This window comes from Akebia trifoliata, chromosome 11 (assembly GCF_017979445.1).
Source record: "Akebia trifoliata isolate Shusen 1 chromosome 11, ASM1797944v1, whole genome shotgun sequence".
NCBI classification, from domain to species: Eukaryota; Viridiplantae; Streptophyta; class Magnoliopsida; order Ranunculales; family Lardizabalaceae; genus Akebia; species Akebia trifoliata.
Genome location: NC_141385.1, coordinates 34656571 through 34666622, shown reverse-complemented (window position 1 = coordinate 34666622; position 10052 = coordinate 34656571). Strand labels below are relative to the sequence as shown.

At 35.6% G+C, this 10052-nt stretch overlaps 1 long non-coding RNA gene across 1 annotated transcript; it reads right to left on the bottom strand.

Moving 5' to 3' along the window:
- Positions 1-1317: 1317 nt before the first annotated feature.
- LOC147391363 (uncharacterized) lies at positions 1318-4719 on the bottom strand. Its single transcript, XR_015183110.1, has 5 exons — positions 4476-4719; positions 4101-4232; positions 3549-3653; positions 2563-2626; positions 1318-1469 (listed from the first exon to the last, which is right to left on the bottom strand). It is a non-coding gene; the product is annotated as an uncharacterized LOC147391363 (long non-coding RNA).
- Positions 4720-10052: the final 5333 nt, after the last annotated feature.

The following is a 10052-nucleotide window of genomic DNA, read 5'->3' as shown; positions in this document are numbered from 1 at the left end:
TTACGTCTATGTTTGATGATAGTTTTTGCAGACTCTAAATATGTTTAGATGTTAGTTATTTTGTTGTTCTGTTGCGTATATTCTCTTGTCATATGGATTATTATCTTTGATTGATCATTAGGTTGTGTGTGTATTTTTCTCATATCTCGAGATTCTAACTAATGAATCACCGAGATTCGTGTTGGTATTTTGGGTTGTGACATGGGTAGCTTGATTTTTTAAAGAAATGTGATGGGGTTGATAGATGAATTAAGGAGGTAGGTTGAGGTGATGACATTTGTCCAATTTTGATGATCATTGGTGATTGGTTGTAATCATTGGGCTTGGGTTGAGACTTGAGTGTAGTGCAATGGTTTTGGGTTGGGTTTTAGAGCCAATGGACTTAGAAGTTGGGTTGGATTTGATTAGGGAATGATTGGATTGGGTTGAGAAGTGAGGTATTGAGTATGTAGGTTTATGGTAGGAGGTGGTCCAATTTAACTCATGGAACAAACAAAGAGGCCTTGGGCCATTATTTGAAATAAAATAAGCATTTCTGGAAATTTTGGGCTTTTAAGTCCGATGGTGGGTTTTTTTTATAAAGATACGCATTTTTTAGCCATTTTCAAGTTCGGCCCATTCAAATTGGGGTGTCTACAGGTACTAAAGGACATGTGTCCTTATCTTAATAATGTGACAAAAATGGTCTCCACACCGCTTAATTGGATCGAAGAATATGTACAATAGGCGCCCATACCATTTCAATCCTAGTCAAGCTATTAGAGTATGTTATCATTGATAAGGCACATTGCCAACAAAGAAAAGAAAATTGATTTTCCTCTATTTGGCCTATTTGCATCATCAACAATATTACCCAATTTCTTCATTTTCTACAGGTATGGCGCCCCTTAATCCCCAACTTGCCATTAAAAAAGAGAACATGGTTTAGATCCTTGTATAATGGAATCAGATGCATCCCAAATCCGGAAAAAAAAAATTAGGATTTGAGATGAACATATCCCTCATGTTTTGGGAAGATGACAATGCGTGGACGCTCTTACTTTATTCTATTAGTGTTCTTGTTGTGCTATTCTATCTTTCCTTCCTGTCTTCTTCAAGAATAGTGACAGAAGTATTCTGGCATTTGAAGTATTCTCTCATCACCCTGAAGTTCATTCCCTCATTAAATCAAATAAACACTACGTCATAATGTGCAAAAAACGACTGCCCCTACAGTCGCAAAACGAGTCGTTTTAAAAGGAGTGGTTTTTTAAAAACGACTGTCCATGACAGTCGGAAAAAAACGACTGTCATAGAGATATAGCGACACCCTAATAAGCTTGATTGAAATGATCAGATTAACTAATAATTATACCGCAGCCACCCTAATAAGCTTTCCTTGATCCTCTACACCTTCAGGCGTGCCCTCAAGGCCAAGAATACGAGTGCAAGCGCTCACAAAATGCCTTGCATAATCATATGTGTGGAAACTGAAAAAAAGAACGAAGTAATCAAAATCAGTGAGGATTCACAAGTCACAAGGTTAATGCAAGAAAGTTCTAGTCTATGAAACAAAATGAAATAAGAACAACGCAGCACATTAAAACTTAATGCCCTAAATGACTGCTTTTAGTAATTAAGACATCTCAAAGAGAATTTAAAAAAGCATTACAAATGATTGCATATCTGGGAAAAAGTCCTAGTGACCTCCAACATAAAAGGTACATATGGATCATACAATGGAATAGTTTGTACTTTGGACCACCCCAAGGCCCTATTATCATTCTCCACATCATCATACAAGGCATATTTTCCTTGATTGTGTCGCATACCACTACAGTAGCCCATTTCACAAAGGTACACCTACGTGCCAAGTAGTTAGTCCAGACTTCCTTTACACTTCCTACTACTTTGAGGTAACCCAGACTCTCTGTATTAAAGTCATTTGCCTTGAAATGTATCCATCTTGATTAATACAACTTCAAGCATATAGAAGTATTATTTTTCTTGAGTACTACAAACAAGATCTTTACCTTCTGGGACACAATGATCTTTACCTTCCTCCCTAGGCTCCTAAAGCACAAAATCTCCATGAACACTCCATGGTCATTGCTTTTTACTAGTGCCAACAAAAAAACACAAATCTCCCTCTTGCCTTCAAAGTTTAGCACCTCTTGGATACTTGTGTGATGCTCCCCACAAAACTCAACCAATCCATAGGCCCAAAAATATTTACAACATCACTTTAGTGTAAAAACATGTCCCACCTAGGTGATTGCTAAACATTCGTCGTTATTCTAGTGATCAACCTATATTTAGAACTTATTTTTCTTTTAATTTGAGTATGGAAGGCAATGTGTCAAGTTTCTGGTTAAGGGCTAGGATTGCTATGACATTTTACACTAGAGACCATACGTGGGAAAGGGAGGGGAGGGCCATGGGGTACAGATGAAGCCCATTGTCGACACATTCAGTCCCTTCAAAGTCAAAGAGTACCATTCTAGTGGTATTAGCCATGTCAATCAATGTGAATTAATGCATGTATGATTCAAAAATTGTATTGTGAGAGGAATCATGTCTTACCCATCTAAATCAGATTCAACAATTTTTTGTTGTACAGTAAAGGTGTCTCATCCTGATTAAGAACCTGTACCAGCACACACAATTAGCTTTAGCTACATTATGTTGTTATTCTTAGTTGAAACAGAGGCACCATTTTGATGGTGATGCCCTACCTTCAAATAATATCTTAAATAAAAGATTGGATGCAGTGAGAGTGGGGGGTTATGTTATGTATTATTTATAATGAAGAGGCCCACAAGTAGTCACATTTATAAAGCAGTCCCACATGACCACTCCAATAACCCAAGAAAGGCTACATTTATAAAGTAGTCCCCACTTTATGCATGATTGTTCTAGGGTTAGATGGAAGTGGGGAGTGTGGAAAGAAGGCCATAAAGATACTTGGTTTTGTTAATAGTACCCAATCCAGCAATCGTTCATTTCTCAAGGCCGAAGAACACATGATACCTGTTATTAGTAGCTGTTCTGTTATTTAGTTGCATTGAACCTATTAGTTACAAGTTTTAAGTAATTTTGAGTGTGTTTTAAGTATTGTAAGATCAGACGACTACCTAGAATCACTTGCTTGAAGTACAGAACTCCCCGGTGGAAGTGAAGGATTCACACCATGGAGATTTCTAAGATCAAAAATCACTGTGTGGATTGTTATCTACATAATCCATCCAGTCCTCTGCATTCTTTTGGACATTTGAAAGATAATGTGAAGTTGTGAAATGTACGAATAAGACTTTTGTTATGATGATATATGTACCAAGTATGTATATTTGTTTCTCCACTGAAGTTGAGAACTTCATTACAGATTCTCCCCTTGATGCTGGGCATAGTTACAATAGTTTGGATCTGTAATTATTTGGTGAGGCCCACAAGTAGTTACATTTATAAAGCAGTCACATTTATAACAACTTCCATTATTATCGTATCGGCAAATATCCTAAAAATTGTTGTGGTATTTTTACATGAGAGAATAGGAGAAAACAAATGCTTACTTGCATTAGAAGACCACCACCCCGCAAAGTATGTATTTCTGCTTCGATCTTAGATTGGTTAATCCTCAATCTATTGCTTCTTGGTCCTCCCCTTACCATGTCAATCTAAGGACACCATTCCACAGAGTAAGTGAAGCACTAAAAAGTTTCATGAACCGAAAATCTTTAGCACTCTTGAAAATGATAAAAACGAATTATAACACTTTGTATCTACTCCCCTCTCCAGCTCTTCTAAAAAGCATTGCTGCAGAGGCATACAAATTTGTTTGAACCTTAGTAAATAAATCATGATTCAGTTGTAAATTTAATAGAGAATATGATTGCCAGCTTGATCCTAACAGATAATTATCACTATCATTATCATCAAATCCTTTCAGGTTCAAGTAATATTATAAAAAACTACTTTTCTACAAAGAAAAACAATTGAAAATCATAAATTCAACCTTTTATCATCTGGTGTGAACAAGAAAACCTTGTGAGGTGTTGTTTTTCAAAATTACAAAGTAGCAACCAAAAAAAGGCACAATAAGGAAATTAGGAGACAAGAGTTACATTTTCTTCATCCCTTGGTGCGAGCTCCTCCCGAGGAAACTCCAAAGCTTCTTCTACTTTTCCATTACAAATCAATTCTATCAACCTTTGCTGCTGCAGATGGAAAAAAAGTTGGGGATTTGTATCCAATATCTGCATACAGATCCATCAACCTTTAAATCAAACCAAAAAATAAAACCAAAACTATACTATCGAACCTGATTAAAGTTTCGATATCAGATCGAAAACTTAGAACCAAAGTCGATGAAGATTAGAGAGAGAGAGAGACCGAGAGTTCGATCTGAAGAAATAACAAATAAAAAAATCAAAATCATTGAGTGAGATCGAGAGCTCAAACCCTAGAAAAATTCAAGAGAGGGAAAAAAACAAACCAACCTGATGAACAGTGCTATGGATCCAACTTGAACAGATCGAGTCGAGAGAGAGCGCGAGTTTATTTATTTAAGGAGAGATGAACACAAAGGAATTCGAGAATCAAACCAGATCGGGGAGAGAGGGAGAGAGAAATTCGTTTTTCTCTCTGGGGAAGAAAGGGGTAGTTTTAGAGTGGCTACTGGCACACCAATTTTTACTTATTACCGTCAGTGATTCCATAAAAACGACGAGGAAACGACAGCCAAACACTGTCGCCATTATCGACAACCTGTAACAGTCGTTTTTAACGCAATGATAATGTCGCTAAAAACGTAATATGACGTAGTGAAAGATCCGATTTTATGAGATGGTGATCTTTGTGGTGAGGATATCATCTTGACCAAAAATCATTAATTCACTCATTGCCATGTGGGTACTATGTGCGTGTGTTTCGTGTCGAAAGAGGTGTTTAATCAATACTTAAATCGATTTAATTAGGTATCTTAGCTCATCATTATATTGTTACTTAAGTCAAGCAACTTAAAGAAATTTAATAATCATTTAATTTATCACCTCCACCTACCATAAAATAAAGTCTTATAAAATGGAATCATGGAATAAATAAGTAAACATGACTTCTCAATTTTTTATCTTTTAATTTTTGAAAAAATATATTTCTTATTTTTTTTAGCAAGTATATTGGTTATTGTGGAATCTTTTGAGTCGTGCTGGAGTGACCTCAGGGGACACATAGGGGATGCCTTGACATGGTGGTGTGCCCATGTCCGTAGATGTGTTTTACTCATATCTCGGAGAAAATGCATCTATAAGCATGCGTACCACCATGTCAAGGTGTCCCACTGAGGTCATTCTAGCATTAATCATCTTTTATGTATCTCCTATATATGGATTTTAATTGTATACACCAATTTTGTTTCAATGTATTTCACGCATATTTGTTTAATACACCTCTATGATCTAGTATGCAGCAAATCCAGTCATAGACTTGACTAACTGACCCATTTCGCACCTTCACCTCTAGCCCATAAAAATATAGGAAAATGCTCCAATAACATTAAAATTTCTCACATTGCTGATGTGGATGTATGTATGTAATAATAGATGCTTTTCAATGAGTGAAAAACATCTATGGCTATGTGCCATGTGTGCACCTTCACATAGCAAAGTGAGAATCGATGTCAATTTTTATGTTACTCTAGCACGACTCAAAAATATATTTGTTTGGTGGTTTATAAATGTCTGGGCGAGTCACTTCTTGTCTCCATAGGTTTACCTACTGGACTGAGATGACTCCCAGTCGTCTAGGTGTTAGATGTGTCTCAAAACCATTTGTAAAGATAATATATAAATAAAAAGTGACTAACGACCCCATGTTTAGGTTGTGACTCTTGATTAACAAATGCTTGATGAGCTAAGATGCCAAATAAATTTCTTGATTCACCACCCAAAATGATACACCTATGAGGGCTTCTTAGGTTGACAGACCATTTTTAACCGAATGATAAAAAAACAAATGAATAAAACCTCAGTGATTTAGACACGAGCTTGGATCATATGCACTGGAGGAGGAATTTTTTTTTTGAATCGTGTTGGAGTGACCTCAAGATTGACTTCCATTATCATTTTGCTGATTTGGACGTGCATAGAGAGTCGTAGATGCTTTTCACTCTTATTTCATTGAAAAGTATTTATGGTTCAGTGCACGCCTCAACACTGGCAAAGTGTGAATTGAGGTCACTTTGGCCTTATTCAATATCTTTCTCCTTTTTCGGAAAGACGGTTTGTTAAGATAAGAAACGTATATAGGTGTGTCAGTTTGGGTGTTGACTTGAGAAACTTATTTGGTCATCTCAGCTCATTTATTTAATGTTTATTGAATCATGCTTGAGTAACCTCCGTCTCGACTTTCATATCGTACCTCTTGACGTGAAAGTGTATGAGAACCTTAGATATTTTTTCACACATATCTCACTGAAAAGCATATAAGGTTCCCATACACTTTCACGTCAAGAAGTGCTATATGAGGTTCCAGCCTGAGGTCACTTCAGCACTATTCTTGTTTATTAAGTCACACCTACATGATTGGGAAGGTCATCTCAGTTTAAGATGTAACACAGGAATAGATGAGTTGACTCGTCCAGACCCTTTGAAAATATCAGTTGAATTTATGAGAACTCAGGGAATTTTATGTTCTTCAATATTTAAATCTCAACAAAAAAAGTTAAGATTTTTCAAGAGGTTGAAGAAATTGGATTTTGGGAAGAAACAAAAAAAAAAAAAAATCAAAAAAAAAATTTACAATCCCAAAATTTAGTGGGATTTTTTAAAGAATTTTCATAAATTTATCAGAATTAACTGAACCTTACCTTCATAGAATACTGAATTCTAGCTTTCTTACTATGCTTATAAAAGAAATAATAACTATATTAAAAATAAATTTGTATTTATAAAAGAACTATTTAAATCAATTACAATGGGACGACTCTATGAGTCAACTCAGTCTTAATGGGTGACAAGGCGTGTTGAAGAATTGGCTTTGAAAACCATGGTTTGCCTACCTATGAAATAAGGAGAGCTACTATTTCCACACCAACTTCTACTAATGCCACACCATTTTCTATATAAATCACCAAAGAATTGCTACAGTTGGTATGGCATAAGTAAAAATTTGTGTGGTAGTAATAACTCTCAATAAGAAGTCTTATATCGTGAACTCATAGAATAAAAGAGGTAACTATTGTGGGGGATTTTTTGGATCTCCCACTCCTCGAGACATGTGTTATAATAAATATAAATAATGATCAACTTCAATATTCTTCTCCAGTGAAGCTTATAAGTTCCGATCGCCTTTTTCCAGTGAAGCTTCTAAGCTCTGATCGTCTTCTCCGACAATGCTTTTAAGTTTTTGATCGTAATTCTCAATCTCCTTAACCTGAAAGGAAACTAGAGTGCTATCGTCCAAGGAACCTCCAATGATCAAGTTAGTGCTTGATATAAATTACACCCCAATAAAAATAAAATAAGAGTAATAGAGTTTTGTGTGACTTATTTCTTGTGCCTTAAGTGGGAGAAGTCTCCCTATTTTTATATTGAACTCATTAAATGAGATAGTAAGTTCAGTTTTAACCACTCACCCATATTTTCTAAGATATATGATAATAAAAATCCATAATGGTTTGATGACAATGAAGACTCACTCCTCGTGATTCTTGTAAACTACAGGAGAAGTGACATTAAATATGTAATTAATCCAACTTGGTGACTGTTTAGTTTCTCAATTTTATTCTATCAAGTTATGTGTCGACGACTCTATCAAGCACCATGTATGGTTTACCTTAGTGGTAGAGCATATTGTAATGACCTTCTCTATTTGGGTAGTTTTATGGTGACTAGTTATACTCCTTTGTTATGTTGCTATTTAGATAACTTAATATAATTTCCTTGGTGTATCAATCTCTTTAAAGTAATTCTCAAAATTAGGGGGATGAGTAGTAATAGAAATAGTATCTGTAAGGCTTTAAATGAGTTCGATTTTATCTGAAATTCGAGTGAACCGAATATGATTTTTAGTAGATTTGGATTTTTCAAACACATTCAAATTAAAATATGGGTTGGATATGGGTTGACATCCCTACAATCGAGTCGAATATGGGTCGGATATGTACCCATCTCTGTATCTGAATGATATATTATTTTGTAAATTGTATGTTATATTTTTATATTATTTTAATCTATCATTCATCAACAAATGAGTATTAAGTGTACTAGTCAAAGCTTCTATTCAAAAGGGGAGAGGTCTTGAGTTCAATCACATTTAAGCCACATTTTTTAATAAATTACTTTGTAATGGTTTGAAATTATCTAACTCGATCGACCCCAATCATTTAATTCGATTGGATTGCATTCAAATATGGGTTTAATGAAAGTAAAAAAAATTCAAAAAATATGGGTTGAGCTAGTAAGACCCAAATCGGATCCGGATCTAGATTCAGAACCAAATTAAAAATCTGGATGTAAATATGGGTAGACACATATCCAACCCAATCCCGACTCGTTTTAAGCCCTAAGTATCTCCTACTAAGGAAGAGCAGGAGAAGAAGAAATAGTAGTACCATAAGCTGTTGAGCACGAGTATGAAAAGAAGAAAAAGTAGCAGCAGCAGCAGTAGCAATTGCTGCTGACAAAACTTGGTCAAATCATGTTAATGTCTGAAAGAAGGGTCAGATGATGTAATAAGGGGTCGGCTCCTTAGAGACGACAAACCTCATTTGGATGAAATAGTAAATGGTCGATTCCTTAAAGAGGCCGAACCTCCTTCTGATGAAAATAGTAAAGATTGAACCTCCTTTTGATGAATAAAAATAACAAAGAATCAACTCCTAGAGGAGACCAAACCTTCTTTAGATGAAATAGCAAGGGGTTGGCTCCTAGAGGAGGCCAAACCTCCCTAGGATGCAAATAACAGTAGGTCAGCTCTTTGAGATGGTTAAACCTTCTTTGGATGAAACTTACAAAAGGTCGGATCCTTGAGGAGACTGAACTACCTTATTGTAAAATGAGTTAAGGGGTCAACTCTCATGGAGGCCGAACCACCGTATGGTACGATTGAAGGAGTCGACTCCTTTGGAAGCCGAATCACCTTATGATGGAATAATGGGTTGGATCCCCTTGTGGCCCGACTGATTTAGGTTGGATCGGGTTGATATGGATTCAAATGCTTAGATTTGGCAATTTTACTAATCCCAAGGAGTGATGTTTTTGTTCCTACAAACATGATTCTTCCTAGTGTAAAGCCCTATGGCTTTATCTTCAGTCACATACATTTAACTTACAAAGTTGACATCTTCACCTCAAGTCTTCTCCTAGTCTTTTGTTAATTGAGAGCTGCTATTCATACTCCAATTTTTATTTAATTTCTTAAATTATTTAACACATGGCACTTAAAGATTAAAACACACTATTCAGACATTACAAAGGTCACAATGTGAAAAAAGCCTAAATGGGACAGCCCTTAGCTATCAAATTTCATAAAATTCGACGGACAAAGGGTCGAATTGGCGTCGAATTTTTCATTGTCAAATTAATGAAGGACGGGAGGAATTTGACAACTCTAAGCTGTCAAATCAGGGAACATTAAGAATTTTGATGCTCGTAGACCGTCGAAATTCAGTTTCTAAAATCCGTGGGCCTTGGTCCATCAATTTTTTCTGTAGAATTTTCCAATTTTCATGTAGTGGGTTTGGCTCAAGTTATTATCTCAACATTATAACACTCATTCATTCAAGCAATTTCAGTACTTGTTTACAATTAGGTTTAGGTTCATATAAGATCCAAAACTTAAAAATAGAAATCTAACAAAAATAAATTGAGAGATCTTCTAATGGCACCCCAACTTTTACTTATTATCAACCATTCATTTTTTTTTCTTTGGGGTGTAATAGTTAAGTAAAAGTGGGGGTGCCTGTAGCAGCACTCTTTTAGTTTTTTTTACGTACATATGAAATGTTTCACCAACTATAAATTGAGCTCTCTCATCCTACTCTTAACATTTGAATGAGAAAACTTAATTAATTCCGT